Below are 17,083 nucleotides of genomic sequence, written 5' to 3'. Positions count from 1 at the left end.
AAAGATCTTTTAACTCACATTAGTAAAAGGTGGAATTTGATTAACCCTAAACTGTCTGAAGATTTGATTATCCAAGGGAAGAATTGAGAAAGGATTTTAGTATTGGCTTGAACTATCTAAAGGTTTGACCGAGTGGGAATGTGAGACGACCCTGACTATTTGAAGGTTTGATCATGTGGGAGTGTGAAACAACCCTAACTGTTTAAAGGTTTTATCGTGTGGGAATTTGAAGGTAGTAGAAATGATAAGAATAATTCTGATTACCAAGGTTTCCTTGACAATAAGGTCACAGTGGGAGTTTTGGTGTTAAGTTCTCGATTGTATTTTCTTGTGAAAACTTGACACAATAGGGTTCGATAATTGTTGTGGATCAACAGTTAATGCAATGTGGAATATCAAGTACTACGTTAGGACTTCAATAGTGGGAATATTAAATGCCTAGACACAGTGGGGGAAATGTATGGGTTTAACCATGAAAGAAGGAAAGAAGGTATTTTCTTATCTTTCGCTTCACAAGGAAACTCTAGTTACCAGGAAATATTGATAACCAGGGAACTTGTTTTAAAAAAGGATTTTAAGGAAATTCAAATGATGGTGAAGGTGATGCAAGGAAACTATTTGGCTACCAGGTTGTAGTGTTGAACTGATGGTTCAGGCTCTTCGGGGGCTTGTTTGATATGAGTGAGGAAAAACTTAGAATTAGCCAAAGCCTCTTGTTAAGCCTCCCTGGTGTCTTTGGAAAGACGCAACAACTCATAGAGAGTAATCCTCATTGGTATATTAGACAACCAAGCCATAACATCAAAGCTGTACGGAGTATTCGAACTCTCTGGCTTATCTTTCCCAATACATCGATTGAATCGAGATTGCTTTAGATTATGAATCTCTTTACGCTTGGGGTTCCTTCTCTTTTTTGCTTTGCCTCAGCTTCCTTCTATTTAGCATGAAGGTCGTTTTCAGCTAGAGATTTTGAATTAGTTTCCTGCTGCTGGGGTTCTTTAGAAGGTTCAGGAGGTGTTGTAGCAACCTCCAGTTCAGCCAAGGTCTTGACATTCTAATTAGGAACTTCTGGGTATTTATATTGATATTCATTCCCACTCCTAGTGTCAAAGGCAGGCTCTCCATCAGCTACCAAAACCTTGTGCTCGTCTTCAAAAGTGAAAGGGTTGGAACATCCTCGTCATCTTTCTCTGGAGCTGCTGAAATAGGGCAGCAAGACTTGCCCTTGCTCTAGGAGTTCTTCATAGAGGAAAGTAGGGGTGCCAAACGGTTCGGATATATCCGAACCGATCCGCATCCGTATCCGAACGGATACGGATATGGTAGGCTAATTTTGAAACCGGGCGGATACGGATACGGATACGGATATGGTTTTGGATTTTTTTTCGGATACGGATTCGGTAATGGATATGAGAGTTGCGGATACGGATATCCGCAATATAATAGTGATTCAGATAATCGGGTCCCAAATTTATAGTTACAAACCCACTAACCCAAAACCAAAACTTAAAACCAAAAAACCCTAGGCCGGCCCTCACCCTCACTCCCTCAGCCGCCTCTCTCTCTCTCTCTCTCTAGTCTCCACCCTCATCCGGTAATCCCTCAGCCGAAAACATCCTCCGGAGTCCGGACCAGCAGCCATCAGGTCGTCGGAACTCTCCAGCAGCGCCCATCAGGCCGTCAGAACTCCCTCACACGAAAATATCCTCCCTCACAGCCGAAAAAACCTAGGTAACTAATCTATATTTGCTTTCATGATTTCTCCTCTTAGCCATCAGGTCGTCGGTTCTCTATTTTGATATTCAGGAAAGTGTTGTTTGCTTTCATGATTTCTCCTCTTAGCCGAAAAAACCCATCAGGCCTATGATTTCTCCTCTTGGAAAAAATTATGCAGTTCTTTTATGATTCTAGAGATGTCTAATCTGCAGTTAGGGCTTAAAAAGTTTTAGCATTTTGTGATGGAGATATTAATTTTTTTAGATCACCGTATTTATGGGGGATTTTTTTTTGTATTCAGGAAAGTGTTGTTTGCTTGTGAATTGGGGAGCTTGATTACATGTTTGAGTTTTGATTAGTTTGGGGAAAGGAAAGTGTTGTTTGCTTGTGAATTGGGGAGCTTGATTACATGTTTGAGTTTTGATTAGTTTGGGGAAAGGATGAGCTAGAAGACTGCATTTTGTGAATTGGGGAGCTTGATTACATGCTTGTGAATTGGGGAAATGATTAGTTTGGGGAGCTTGATTACATGCTTGTGAATTGGGGAGCTTGTGAATTGGGGATTTTTTTTGTACGCCCTTGCTGTCTTTGTCTAAGCTACCAGATCTTGCCGTTCGCCATTCGTCTTCGTCGTCTTTGTCGGATCTCGCCCGCTTCGTCTTTGTTGGATCTGCCGTCTTCTGCATAAGGTCGAATCGAAACTCTGCTTTAAATTCATTGACAATATCTTCTTTCATATGTGTATAAGATTTTTGATTAAGTTTTTTTTAATTTAATTGAATAGAAATCATGTCTAATCCTTCGATTCAAGCGTCTAACGAAGAACAAACTGTTGAGCCTAATGTTGAACCTACTATTGAACCCGTGGTTGAGGAATCTTCAAGTAAAATTGATGAAAGACCTGAAAAGAAAAGAAGATGTTATTCTGAAGTGTGGAAAGATTTTGATAAAATAGATAAAGTAGAAAAGAAAATAGTTGATGGGAAAGAGGTTGTCACCAAAATCATTAGAGCCAAATGCAAACATTGCTCATTTGAAGCTGATGGACGTAGTATCAGGGGCACTTCCCATCTTAAAAATCACATTGTGAGATGTCCTAAAAAGAAAAGACCCGATATTCGTCAACAATTGGTTCAAGCTACTATGAAAAATGAAGATGGGACTTGTTCACTTAGTAATTTTCAATTTGATAATGAGAAGAGTCAAAATTTGCTTGCAAAGGCAATAATCGTGCACGAATATCCATTTAACATTGTAACACATGAGTTTTTCCTCAAGTATGTGCATTCTCTCCGTCCAAATCACAAGGTTCCAAAACGTACACATATCACAAAGTTGTGTATAAAGATTTATGAAGATTATAAAAAATCTCTATTGGACTTGTTTGCGAAATCTTCTATAAGAATAAGCTTAACAATGGATAAATGGACATCATCGTCACAAAATTTGTCTTATTTGTGCATCACCGCTCACTTTGTTGATGAATCGTGGAAACTACAAAAACGGATCATTGGATTTATCAAAGTTCATAGTTCTATGGGGAAAGACATTTGCAATGTATTTATTTCGTGTTTGCTTGAGTGGAAAATTGATAATAAGATATTGTCGATTACGGTGGATAATGATAAAGCTAATGATGTTGCCGTGAAATTGGGAAAAGAACGTCTTAAAAAGTGGCTACCTTGTGGTGGAGTCTTTTTTCATGTAAGATGTGGAGCACATATAATTAATCTTATTGTTCAAGAGGGTTTAAAAGTTATCACTAAAGCTATTGAAAAAGTAAGGCTTAGTGTTAAGTATGTTACATGTTCACCAAAAATGGAGGAGAATTTTTATCATGTTGCTAAACAAGCTAATGTGGAAAAGGAAAAATGTCTTGTTCTAGATTGTTGCACCCGATGGAATTCTACTTATCTAATGTTGATGATTGCTTTAAAGTATAAAGTGGCTTTTAATAGATTTGAGCTTAGAGATGATAAATATCTTCATTGTCCATCGGAGGAAGAATGGAATCATGTTGAAACATTGAATAAATGTTTAAAATATTTTTATGATGCAACAAATCTCCTCTCCGGCACTATTTATCCTACTTGCAATCTTTTGTTTGAAGAATTTTGTGAAATTCATTTGCTTCTTATAGAGTGGTTAAAAAGTGATGATGATACAATTGTGGCTATGGCTTTTGCAATGAAAAGAAAATTTGATAAATATTGGGATATGTGCAATAAGATTTTTACGGTTGCTACTTTTCTTGATCCAAGATATAAAATGATTGCAATCAAATATTTGTAGGAATTTATCTCGAGCCCTAATCAGAGATAAGTCTACGCCTAACATGCGTTGCAGATTAGACTTTTCCCATGAAAATGACAAAGTCTATATATTCAAAATCATAGCACCAAGTCTAAGAGAGTTTATTCTCTTAACAAAACATTACATGTGAAACGGGTTTAATAATTCACATGCTAGCCCGATTCAAACGGTTGTTTGCTTGAGTGGAAAATTGATAATAAGATATTGTCGATTACGGTGGATAATGATAAAGCTAATGATGTTGCCGTGAAATTGGGAAAAGAACGTCTTAAAAAGTGGCTACCTTGTGGTGGAGTCTTTTTTCATGTAAGAAGTGGAAAGAGTTGGTGATAAAAGGAAATCAAGATTTGCACAATTTGTTGAAACAATTGATAAAGAGCCTACGAAAACGGATTTAGATTTATATATGGAGGAGAGCATTATTACCACATGGGATGATGAAAAAATGGGAAAATTTGATATATTGAGTTGGTGGAAAGCAAACTTTGGGAAGTATCCTATACTAGCAAAAGTAGCAAGAGATGTTTTGGGCATACCGGCCTCGACTGTAGCATCAGAGTCTGCGTTTAGCACCGGGGGACGTGTGATTCATTGTTATAGAAGCCGAATGACAACAGATACGGTGGAGGCATTGATATGCGCACAAGATTGAATTAAAGCGGAACAAGGAGGTAAAAAATAAATTTGTACAATGTTTATCTTTTTATTTTTGGTTAATGAGCATCTAATGATTATATGTTTTTCTCTATTTTTTTGTAGTTACACAAGTTGAAACTACAAAGGATGATGTTCTTGATGTGGCTAAGATAGTGAATGACGATGACTCAGAGATTGCCGAGACCTTTGTAAAAGAATCATTAGGTATGTTATTTGACTCAATATTCAATAAGCACATGACTTGAAATTTTTATTTCTCCATATTTAATATGACAATTGTTCTTTTTTTTCTGCAAGGTGACATCATGGAGGTCTACGACTCGGATGATGAGATGATCTTAGGGTAGAAGCTATTGTTTTCATCTTAGATGGTACTAATCAGTCAGCTCCATGTTTTGTGGCATGATCTTGGGGTTTTTAGGCTGTATTTGTTGTGTCTTGAGATTGTTTAATGGTTTGGAGATTGTTTAGTGGCATGAAATTTTTGTTGAATGTTGAATGGTGTGAAATGTTGAATGTTGAATGTTGAATGTTGTCTGAACTTTTTTGCCTTCAATTTTCAATTCATAGACCTTTGAAATTCTGGATATGATTATTGTAGTTTGGTTATAATTCCTGACACTATTGTTTTAGTTGGGTTGTGCTATTGAAGATTTTGAATGAAGATTATATGTCTAATAAATTTGTGCTCAATTTTAGTTTTTAATTCATGGTTTTGTATGAAGATTATATGTCTAATAGATTTATGTCGATTATCCGTTTATATCCGTGATCATATCCGATCCGATTCTTAAATATCCGAACTGTATCCGTTTCCGATAAATGCGGATATGGTTAAGGTTTTTTCTTACCGAGGGTGATCCGTATCCGTATCCGTATCCGTTTATAAAATGCGGATATGGATATGGTAAACATCATATCCGAACCGTATCCGCTCCGATAACACCCCTAGAGGAAAGCCACACCCATTGTTCATCTTTGAGAAGATCATGATGAACCCATAGGATTTCGCTATTAGAGGTTGTATGTGTCACGTACCCCTTCTGACGTTGCCCATGTGGATCATCATTGATGGTCTTCACTTCCACCTTTGGAACAAGCTTCTGTTGGAACAACAAAGGAGGTATGGCATTGCCAGATCCAAAGCTGATAAACACCATGTTTGCTTCCACCTTCTTTTCCTTTGATGGTTTTGACGTTATGATACCAGCATCAACTAAGGTTTGGACTCTGTCTTTGAGAACAAAACAAGCCTTGGTGGGGTGATGAATCCTCCTATGATATGCACAGTACTTTGTGTCCGAAGTCTTATTAGCTTCCTCCTGATTTGTAATTTGTGACAACTTGATTTTATTGTTGTCAAGGAGGTACTTAAAGATGACTAGAACCTTGTCATCTTTGAAGGTGTATACCCTTTGGAATCTTGAATCTGGAGTCTTTTGTTACTTTTTAGGTTGCTGTTGTGATGTTTTGATAAACATCAACAGTAGTCACATGTGCCTTTCCCCTACCACGAGGAGTAAAATTAGGCTTCAAAGAATCAACCGTCTGTTGGCCTCTTTCAATCTTCTTCCTTTTGAGATAGTGTTCGGCTTGCTCTCCATGAAGTTTTAACTCCTTCTATGTTTTTGATGGTACAACCCTCATGGCTTCCAACACATCAAAGAAGACATTATTGTGGTAGGTCTACAATATGAATTCTTCTGTCACCAGATCTCTACAATTCATAGCCCGGTTACATAAGCGCTTAACAAAATTATCAACTAACTCGTCTTTCTACTTCTCATCCAGAAGAGTACCAATCGGCACTTCAGTGTCATCGTCAAAGAAGTTGTTGAGAACAAATTTTCCATGTCATCCCAGCAGTTGATGCTCCCTATCTTGAGACATCGATACCAATCGAAGACGGCCTCACGAAGGCTATCCATGAATGACCGAATCATCAAAGGTTCATTTCCAAAGATCATACCCAAATAAGACTTGAAGTAGATCAAATGCTGAGTTGGCGAGCCTCTCCCATCAAATAGTGTGAAGTTAATTAGATTAAATTTCGGCGGGTACAGAATCGACGCTGGGTGGGGGAGCCTCTCCCATCAAATAGTGTGAAGTTAATTAGATTAAATTTCGGCGGGTACAGAATCGACTCTCACTCCCTTGGGTATGGACACGGGATGCCAAATTTCTTTACTTCTTGAGCAGACATCAAGACATTGACTTTACTCTCAAGCTCTTTCATTATTTTCTTGTCTTCACTCCCATCTTTCTTTGGGCGATGTTGGGAAGAATCAATTAGATTACCCCCACCTATAGCGTTATTGTTATTGGGAGGTGTATCGACAATAATAACTTCGTCCACTTCTGGGTCGCAGTCATCTGTATTGATTTGAGTGGGCATGGTAGTGCGATGACTAGGTTCAGCCCGCTGACTAGAGTTAGGTTGTTGAGGTCTTTGAGCCTGCATCACTCTCATTTGTTGCATGACCAATTCTATCTCCGTCTGCATTTCAGCTCTAATCTCTTCACTTTGTTTAGCTAGAGCTTCTTGAAGCATTTGAGCCATAGATTTAGGAGTGATCGCATACACCTCTCTAGCTTGCCTTATGCTATACATTGTGTTATCAGAAGCAATTGCGGAGCAAGCATCTGACAATTTATCATTTGAAGACATTCCTTCATGCATCCTTCTATAGTCTCTATGTTTAGTAGCTCTTAGCTGGAGTTGAGACATTGTTTGAGAAATTTTTGGATCAACTCTTCCTCCTAGGGTGAAGTTGGGATCAGAGTCAATTGAATGACGTTTAGACCTTCCTTTTCCCTTGCCAACCATATTAATGGTTACTTTAGGGAGCTCATCATCTTGAACGGTGAATCTTCCCCTTCGAAAGCATCTCGGTTTAGGCTTTGACACTTCCGTTGATGGTGTAGAAAGTCTTTGAAATACTGAGACTCTTCATGGAATGGCTTTATGCTTGGAGCAGCTACATTCTGAAAGTACTACTTTAATAAGCCTCTCACACAAACAATGAGAGCTTTCTTCTTGAATAGTCCTCTTTCTAGTTGTGCTCACACCTCTAGTTGATGGTACAACTTATCGATATGGTGACCGGAGCACCCCATCATTTGTTGGTGTGATTCCTCGCGGACACGTCTTCCATCCCCAAGTATAACATTGTCTTTATTTGATAGAAATGTCTTCTTTTGGGGATGTTGACTTAGATGCGACTTAGGATATGCTCGAGAGAATATCTTTGGCCTTTCAACCTTGTTAACATTCTCAGGACAACTTGTTGTTGCCTTTGAAGGATCCAAGGTCACGAGATGATCTTTTTTCATCATGACATGAGTCATACATTTAGAACCACCCCCTTAGAGGAGTAGAGTCTTAACGGACTTCTGGGTTTTAAGATGAACCCCCAAACGGAAGGCGATGGGAATTCTCTCAGAACGGGAGGCCTCCTGGCCTCTTCTGTGCACAGCGCACGAACAAGTACGTTGAGGTGCCTCAGTTTTGTTTAGAGGCGGCGAGACACCTTTGCGCAATAATTGGCTTGATAAGAGTCTATGTACGACCCCTAGTCTGATGTATTCCTTGGGTATTGATCACTAGACCCAAGTGCTCTTTCATTGGTGCCTTGCCTCAATCCTCACGCCGAGGACCAAGGCGGTCGACAACTAGAATCATGAATCTTGATAGGTCAAGGCTAACCCAAGGCTTCACTAGTGGCATGGTGGAAGGAGAAGAAGATGAACCTAGAACGGATGCTGAAGCAAGAGGAGAAGTGGCGACGGAGGTGAACAGTGTCTCGCCCAAAGGCTCTTTGGACGGGACAGTGAACACTGTCTCGCCCAAAGGAGCTGTCTTTTGCTGCCTCCGGGTCCTTATTTTGTGCAAGTTTGGTCTTTGGAATCCAAACCTTGCAGGATTTTGGTGGTTCTTTGGTCATCTCTCTTTTCTTTAACTCTTGCGCCTTTCGCACAAGAGTACAAGTGTGTGTGGCACATGCATGATGCCTTTGGATGTTCTCCTTCTTGGTTGAACGAGTCCTATTCACAAGAACCCATTCCGCTGTTGATGGCTTGGAGGAAGTGTTAGCGACTTGCTATTGAAGTGAGTCAGTTGCTCGACGCTTCTATGATTCTAAGTCCGTGTAGTAGCAAACTCTGTCCATCTGTTCCATGACCCTTACAAACTGACAGGCCTTTCGCTGGCATTGTCTTTGACAAGCCCTATTCGTCAGAGTTGGCAAACTTGACACCTTAACTGAGGAGGAGCCATTGTGAGCAGAATCTTTGACCTTGTAGATTGCTAGAATAACATTGCGAGGGGGAGCCTCGGCAATTGTTGGGTAAGAGTCGTCACCCTGAGTCTCCATTGGTGCGAAAGTCTGCAAAACCTTCTTCATAGATGAGACCCTCCTGTACTTGCGGGGAGAAGAGGATCTTGATGAAGACAAAGAAAGATACTTCTCGAACTTGGTTTGGTTGAACTCGTATTCTAGACAATCGACCATTGAACCGACTTGAACATTGCTAGGCTACAACACGACAGTCTCGATGATGGGACTACAAACTCCCACGGTGGTCGCCAACGTGTTTGCTTCGGGAATAATTTTCTTTGTAGCTACCATTAAATCATTTAAAAGAAACAAAAGAACAAGCTTTACACGTGTAACTCTTCTCTTTACAAAGAAAACAAAATTGTACTCCCTAGTAACATGTACAGAAACTCCTATATAGTAGACTCTGTTTGCGTGAGATTCTTTGCTTATGCCGGGGATACGTTATCCATAGACCACCGAGCAACGTTCCTAATTTTGAAACAAAGAAGGCTTAAAGTTAATGTTTCGATGAGGAAACAATAACTGATAAGTGTCTTAGCAAGGTAGGACAAGTACTCTTCTTAAGATCAAGTCTAAGCTCGAACTCAAGGAAACACCAAAAGACTCTGAGAATGCTCGGGAGTGGATGAAGAACTCACTCCTGCTCTTAAAGTTCTCCAAATGCCCACTTTGTAACTTGCATAAGTGTGTAAGAGGGTATTTATAGCAGTGGGGAGCCATAACCGTCGAATAGAAGGTAAAAGACTTGATGGTCATTGTCTCATGTGTGCGACATAGTGTTTACTATCTTGCCCAAAGGAGATAGTGCCAGGGGCTTTGTAACCGTCGTCCCACTACTTAAAGTGCGTTAAATACCATACTTTTTATAGGTAGTGGGCGTATTTCCAGGGTGAAACTGTCCATTAATGTTAATGAGTTTTCTTAAGCAATTACGGAGTCAAGTGGATCCCACAAAACCTCACAAAAGTGTCAGGAAATTTGGGAGACTGTCTCACAGTTGGTGAGACAGTCATTACTGTCTCACATATGCGAGACAATCCATATTATCTCACATATGCGAGACAGTGGAGGCTGTCTCACCAATAATGAGACAGTATCTAAGTCCTTTTTGGCTCGACTCCTTTGCTTTCCTTCGTGTTGGATGATCTCCTTTGACTTTGATGATGACGTTTTTCATCTTCTCTCTGACTTGAGCTAGGTTTGTGACACATAGGCAATTTTTGATGCCTACAGTTATATATTTTGAAAAATAAAAATAAGAAAATAGAATCTATGATAGAAAGCATAAAAGAAAGGGAATAGAAATAAAAACTAACTATAAAAATAATAATAAGAACAATAAAATAAAAATCTAACCTATGAGTATAAAGAAAATCTAACTAAGAAAATTAAAAGAGCATTAAAGTAAATCTATACTATTGAAGGAAAATACAAGGAAATAAATTCTACAAAGCATAAAAATAAATAATGAAATAAAAGAGTATGGAAGTAAATTTAAATTATAAGACTTGAAATAAATCTACTCCATCAACACAAAAATAAAGAGAAAATAAAATCTTAAAACATGAATTCTAGAATAAGTAAATAAAAAAGAAAAATAAAAACTTACATTATAAGGGGGTGACCCCTTAAAAGCAAATATGCATCTTCATCTCCATCAACAAAGAAGATGAAAAGAAAATTTAAAAGGTATAGTAATTTTTTTGTTCATTTTAAGTAAATTTTACCATTTTAAAAGGTCTTCTCAATTAAAAGTAACTCTTCTCTCCAAATAAAGTTTTTATAAAAAAAATATACACTCAAGCCCATCACCCTCTTCCTTTATTTATAGACTACAATATTCAATAAGAGTCATTGGATAAGCCTTAGGCTCTAAGAAAGAAATCCCAAGCGTTTAGTTCTCAATTACGAATCAATCAGTTAACCAATCGGTATCTCCAAAATCTGCCATAACTCCGTCTCATTAAGATAGTCGATTTTCATATATCATAAGTTAGGTTTTGCTTTTGAGATTGGGAGATAACACCATTTCTTTGCGGCTGATCGTTTTGAATATGATTTTGTCTTGATTTGTTTTCTTATTGAATCCTTGTTTCTTAGGCTTCTATTCACTGCTTGGCTTGATCTTGGGCTTTAATAAAAAGTTAAAAATGAGGAAATTTGAGTTTTTCTGGGCTCTTATTCATTAATTCTTCATTTCCTACAATTTAAGAGGAAAATAGGTTATTAGTGATATATTTACTCAAATAAAATAGATAATGAGGGTATAAAAGTGTAATAAAATATAACGATCAAATACCTACACCTAAACTTTTGCTAGTCCTCTAGCAAAAAAAGAAAATAAAAAAGAAAAAAAAGAAAATTCTAACTCACTTTTACAGAAATCGTGGTTATATTTAGCATATACAACAAACCATTAATCCACTAGGTTATCCTCGAGAACGAGTTGTAGTCTCATGTGGGTTTGTAGTGAATATCCTCATAAAATTCAGTTAACTTACCAATTTAAAGAAGTCAACGTATAGTTAATTCACGTGATATGTTTAAACAATCTAATTGAAGCTTAGTTTTTACTCAAGAAAATGTTTTTATGTATAACTTCAAGTAAACCTCTTAAAAATCATTTTATTATAGTTGCACAAAACTAAGTCTAACTTAGAAATTTTAACTAAAAATTTTGAAAAGAACATTCTAACTCTTTGTTTTAAATAATTTTCAAGCCTCTTGATCAAATTATTTTTCAAGAACACACACACATATATTATTTTTTATTTTTATATATGTACACTCTTTATAATTCCTTGGTTATTTTGTTCTACTTTATCAGGCTCTTTAAGTGACCATTTAACGAGTTTTAGTATAAGTAAATCTTAACACAATTGGCCTTAAGTCATTAAGTATGGAAATACCCCTCGAACCTAATTGTTCAGTCAACTTCGGTTTAGTAAGTTAGAACGAGGCTTGTCCATTTGGGCCACCGGCCCGGGCCGGTGTCCGGACTGGGCCTGAGCATGGCCTGGAAATCAGGGCCACTTCACTTGTACCCACACCGGACTCAGCCCGGCCCAACCAGCAAAAGGGCCAGGCCGGGGTAGCTTTGGTCCAGGCCAGGACTTGACAGGGAAACGGGTCGGGCCGGAATGGCCCGGTCCGGGGGGTCAAACAATCATCTGACCGTTTGGCCGAGTCGAGCAGGCCGGCCCGGCAACAACGGAAACAACCATGACCGTTGGCCAGGTAGCCGGGCCCGGCCTGGACCTGGCCCAGTCTGAACGGCCATAATGACCATTTTTGTGCTTTTGACCAAAATACCCCCCGAAGCAGTCAAAATGGCTAAATTTTGAAGGTAATTTGGTCATTTGGCTAGGGGGCTACCTCTATAAATGGAGGAAGTTTTTATTTATTTTTCTCATCCAACACTCATTTACTTCTCTCTAATAGTCTGTAATACTTTCTTATTCTCATTTTTGCTCTCTAATTCTTCAATCAAATGGCTTCTTCCTCTGATTATGAAGGGCAAATCCTAACTCCCGATGTTGAAATGAGTCCTAATACTCATGCTACAGGAGCTACAATTACTCCTCCTACCGATGTTGATCATGAATTTGGTGGCGATGATTCTACACCTAGAGCCCCTAAAAGGCCAAGATCCGATGTGTGAAACTTATTCGAGAAGATAGAAGTTACCAGGGATTAACATGATAGGCTTCTCACCCAGAATGCTAAGTATGCGTTGTGCGACCATATTTTCCAAGCTCATCATAAAAACGACACCAACCACCTCAAACACCATTTAGAAAAGCACAACGGAGGTTAGACAATGCATCAATGTGATATCCGACAATCTTTACTCTCTCAATCCTCATCCTCTAGTAGTCTCAGTAGTTGGAACTATGATGCATATAAAGCTAGGAAATACGTCATCATGTTTATTATTCTTGAAAACCTTTATTTTAAATTAATAGAAGATGATGAATTTGAATATATGATTACAAATAGTTTTTATCCCGTATTTAAAAAAAATTCTCATCAATCTTGTCAACGTGATATTTTAAAATATTATTACGAGGAACAAGCAAAAATAATTTTTTGCTTTCAAAATTTAAACTATAAAATTTTTTTAACTTCTAATATTTGGACATCTAGAACACAAACTGGTTATTTATGTATCATAGCATACTAGATTGAAGATAATTGGCAAATGTTTAAAAGAATTATTTCTTTTATTGCATTTGAAGATTCACATAGTGGTATAACTATTGCAAATTTAATAATAGAAGAACTTATGAAATTAGAAATTTTAGAAAAAATATTTTTTCTTTCACTAGATAATGCAAGTAATAATAATGTAGTTGTTGATCATATCAAATGATCTTTGCTATTGCCATGTCATGGTGATATTTTTCATATTAGATATATGTGTCATATTTTAAATTTAATGGTTCAAAGTGTATTTGGTGAAATTAAATCCATGATAGAAAAGGTTAGGACAATAGCTTATGCTCATAATGCTTCTGAACAAATATTTAAAAAATGTAAACAATTGTGTAAAAGAAAAAAAAAATTAAACCCAGATTAATTCCAAAAGATGTTGATCATAGGTGAAATTCTACCTATGCAATGTTAAATGTAGAAATAGAGTATAAAAAATTATAAATGATTTTATTACTTTTTATAGTTCTAGTTCTAGCTCTGGTAACATATATGGAATAACCGAGGATAAATGGTTAGTTATATATATATAGTGTAAAAGAGATGTTACAAGTTTTTATGATGCTACTATGTTATTATCTAGTTGTTATTATCGAACTATTGTTCAAGCTGCTTTATAAGTTTTAAATATTCAAACTTTTTTAATAATTATCATATGGATAATTATTTTGGAAATATTATTTTTTAAATGGAAAGTAAATTTAATAAGTATTTAGGCCTATTCCTATTATTTTTTGTTTGGGGGTTTTTATTGATCCATGTTTGAAGGATGTTGGCCTTAGAAATTTGTTAAATGCTTTATATAGTAACATGATAATAGACACTGATGATGATCAAACTATTATTTCTCTTACTCATCATAATACTATTAAAATTTATTTTAAAAGATTATATGATGAGTATGCAGCTAGATATGGTGTAAGTGCACATCAGCCTACAGTTTCTGCTTCTACGAGTTCAAGTCGGGGCAAAGGTAAGAGTTTTGATAGAGAATTATTGATAGCTCAGCTAACTGGTGGATCTGAATCTGGATCATCAATAAAAGTTTCTGAAATTGAATAGTATTTAACTACATCTTTAGTTAAAAGTCAAAATAATAGTTTCGATATTTTACAATGATGGAGAGTATATGGAGCAGTTTCATGTCCCACGGCTCGTGACTTACTAACAGTGCAGTTTTCTATGGTAGTTTCGGAACCCACCTTCAGCACATTAGAACATTTGATTGACAACCACCAGACATCGCTAGATTTGTCTATCGTACAGGCGATAATATGGCTACAAAATTGGTGGAGGTATAAGAGAAGAGAACTCAAGGCATCGATCGGATGACTAGTATTGAATATAAACTTAAAGAGTTAGGAATATAATATAGAGATAAAGAGTAGAAATTATTTATTAGTTTATAATTTTTATTTCTTAGCTAAAAATTTGTGATAAGTTATTTTAGAAAGAGTTGCAAATGATAGTGATATAGATGAGTAGGTGCCAACCTAGTTGGGATGTATTCATCTATTCTGATGCGATAAATTTTAAAATAAATTTGTAATTTTTAGTGATTATTAATAAAGAATTTAGTTTTATCATTGTAATTTTTATGGTTTTTTGTATTTGTAAATTATATAATTACAAGTGATTAATAATATAATTGATTTTTTAATCAAAATTTCACTTAATTTATTGTTATTTACTCTTGAATTTTTTTTACAAAAATAACATTTTAAGCAAAAAAGAAAAAAGGAAAAAAAGAGAAAATGACTGGGCCAAGTCGGTGCTCGATGCGCTCGGGTTCGGGCTACGGGTTTTGCCCGTCCCGGGCCCGGTTTGTCGGGCGGGCCCGTTTGAACAGGCCTAGATAGAAACATCATAAAGTTCAAGAGAATTTTTTTATTAGTTTCCATCTTTTGCACTCTTCTTTTTCAAAATTATTTTTTTTCTTTTATATATATATATATATATATATATATATCTTGACAAATATTTAGATAAAGAGAATTAAAAAATTATTTTCTACTCTAAGCTGAGCATGCAAAAACTTTACGACTTTAATTAAAATTCTAATTTGGACTATAGTAAAGTATACTGCTTAAAAATTATTTCTTAAGAAATTTATTTAGAGTTATCATAAAAGATTAACTTAAGTATAAATCTAACTAAGAATTAGAAAATTTAATATTTATCATGTAGATTTATTATTAATTAACTCTATCAAGTTGGCAAGTGAAATATTTTAGGGAAAAAAAAAGAAAATATGAAATAAAAAGAAAAAAAGTAATAAAATAAGGAGAAAAAATACCTAGTCCCCACCCTAACACCTAAGATTTGCATTGTCTCCACTATAAACTCTATGATGCATAAAGTAAAGTAGATAGAAAATGAAGCACTTATACTTATTCAGTTGATCTAGAACAATGATAAAATAAAAAACTACAGTTAACTTTGGTATGAGAAGGATGTGGCCAAAATTTTTCTTATCTTTTCTCTTTTTCTTTTTGTCTTATTTTTATTGTTTTTTCTATTTTTTCAAAAAAAAAAACAAGAAACTCTCAAAGGAAAGAAGAGTAAATTCCTTTTATTATTATTATTTTGAAACAAATAGTAAAGATGTAGACTGAAAGATTAAAAATAAAAAGCTCACACTGTACATCAAATCATATCTTATTGCCAAAAATTCTACCCCGGATTTTAAAGAAGCCTAAAATGATAAACTCAAAGATATGCTTGAGTTCCATACACTCGGGGGGTTTTCAATGATTCTTGCATCATTAGAGGAAGGTAGGTATATTACTTGTGTTTCTAGTATTGGCTAGTTTCAAATTTAAATACAGGTTCCCGATGACTAAAATTTTGTACTAACACAATTAGTTCTTCTTTAAAAAATTTCTCAAACTCAAGATTCATCAAGGTATGATAAGCTGGTTGTTTTATATTTTCTACAAATATAATCTCATTAGCAAAAAAGTTCTTCATTGCCAAGACTAGAGAAACTTGTGTCTGACTTCGTGAAAACTAATTCTGATTCAAATTCTTCTAGTATCTTAATTTTATCACTAAAGATATCCTCATAACTCGGGTCTGACTCACTCTCCTCTTCTAAATTACACATGTCTGGGTTTATTAGGATTTTTCATTTATTTGGTTTCAAAAATTAGTTCAACATGGATTAATCAATTGGAATTACCCCTAATCTAAACTTGTATACACCCAAAAAAATTTATCTCTAAAAAGAAAGTTAAGAAAAAGATCTAAGAAAATAAAGGTTAATTTTTTTTGAAAAAAACTAATGACCTTAAAGGCTAGTAAGAAAAAGGAGGAAGGAAAAAAGAAAAAGCTAACTAAAAAAATCAAGAGAAACCACTTTGAAATAATCACCCTTAATTCTAGGGTTAAATCTAGACTCAACTAGACCATCTCCTAACCAAAAATTCCTTGAATGAAAAGATTGAAGTTTACTTAGCCAGTTAGCTACGTAAAGATAGTACTAGAGGGAGGCCAAGGACCAATTAAGTATCTCTTTCCTTGCAGAGTGCTTTATGAAAAGTCTAAACCTTGCCTTAAAGACCAACAAATTTAAGTAAATTTAAATCGGTTCACTTAAAAATTTCTTATTCCTTAATAAGATCGAGTCCTTAGAAGTCAACGTCTAATGAGTTTTAAAAGGCTTAGGTTTATGTAGCGAAGAATTAGTGATTTGTGGGCTAAGAAAAACATGGTGAAATCTCACCTTATATTAATTATGGGGTATTTACCTTAAGAGTATTTTCAAGTGAGTGCTCAAATTAAAATTCTCAAATCACTTTGATGAATTCCTACTAACTTTATGCAATGCAATGCTAAAAAATAAA

Source organism: Asparagus officinalis, chromosome 7, assembly GCF_001876935.1.
Source record: "Asparagus officinalis chromosome 7, Aspof.V1, whole genome shotgun sequence".
NCBI classification, from domain to species: Eukaryota; Viridiplantae; Streptophyta; class Magnoliopsida; order Asparagales; family Asparagaceae; genus Asparagus; species Asparagus officinalis.
Note: the sequence above shows the minus strand (reverse complement) of the source record.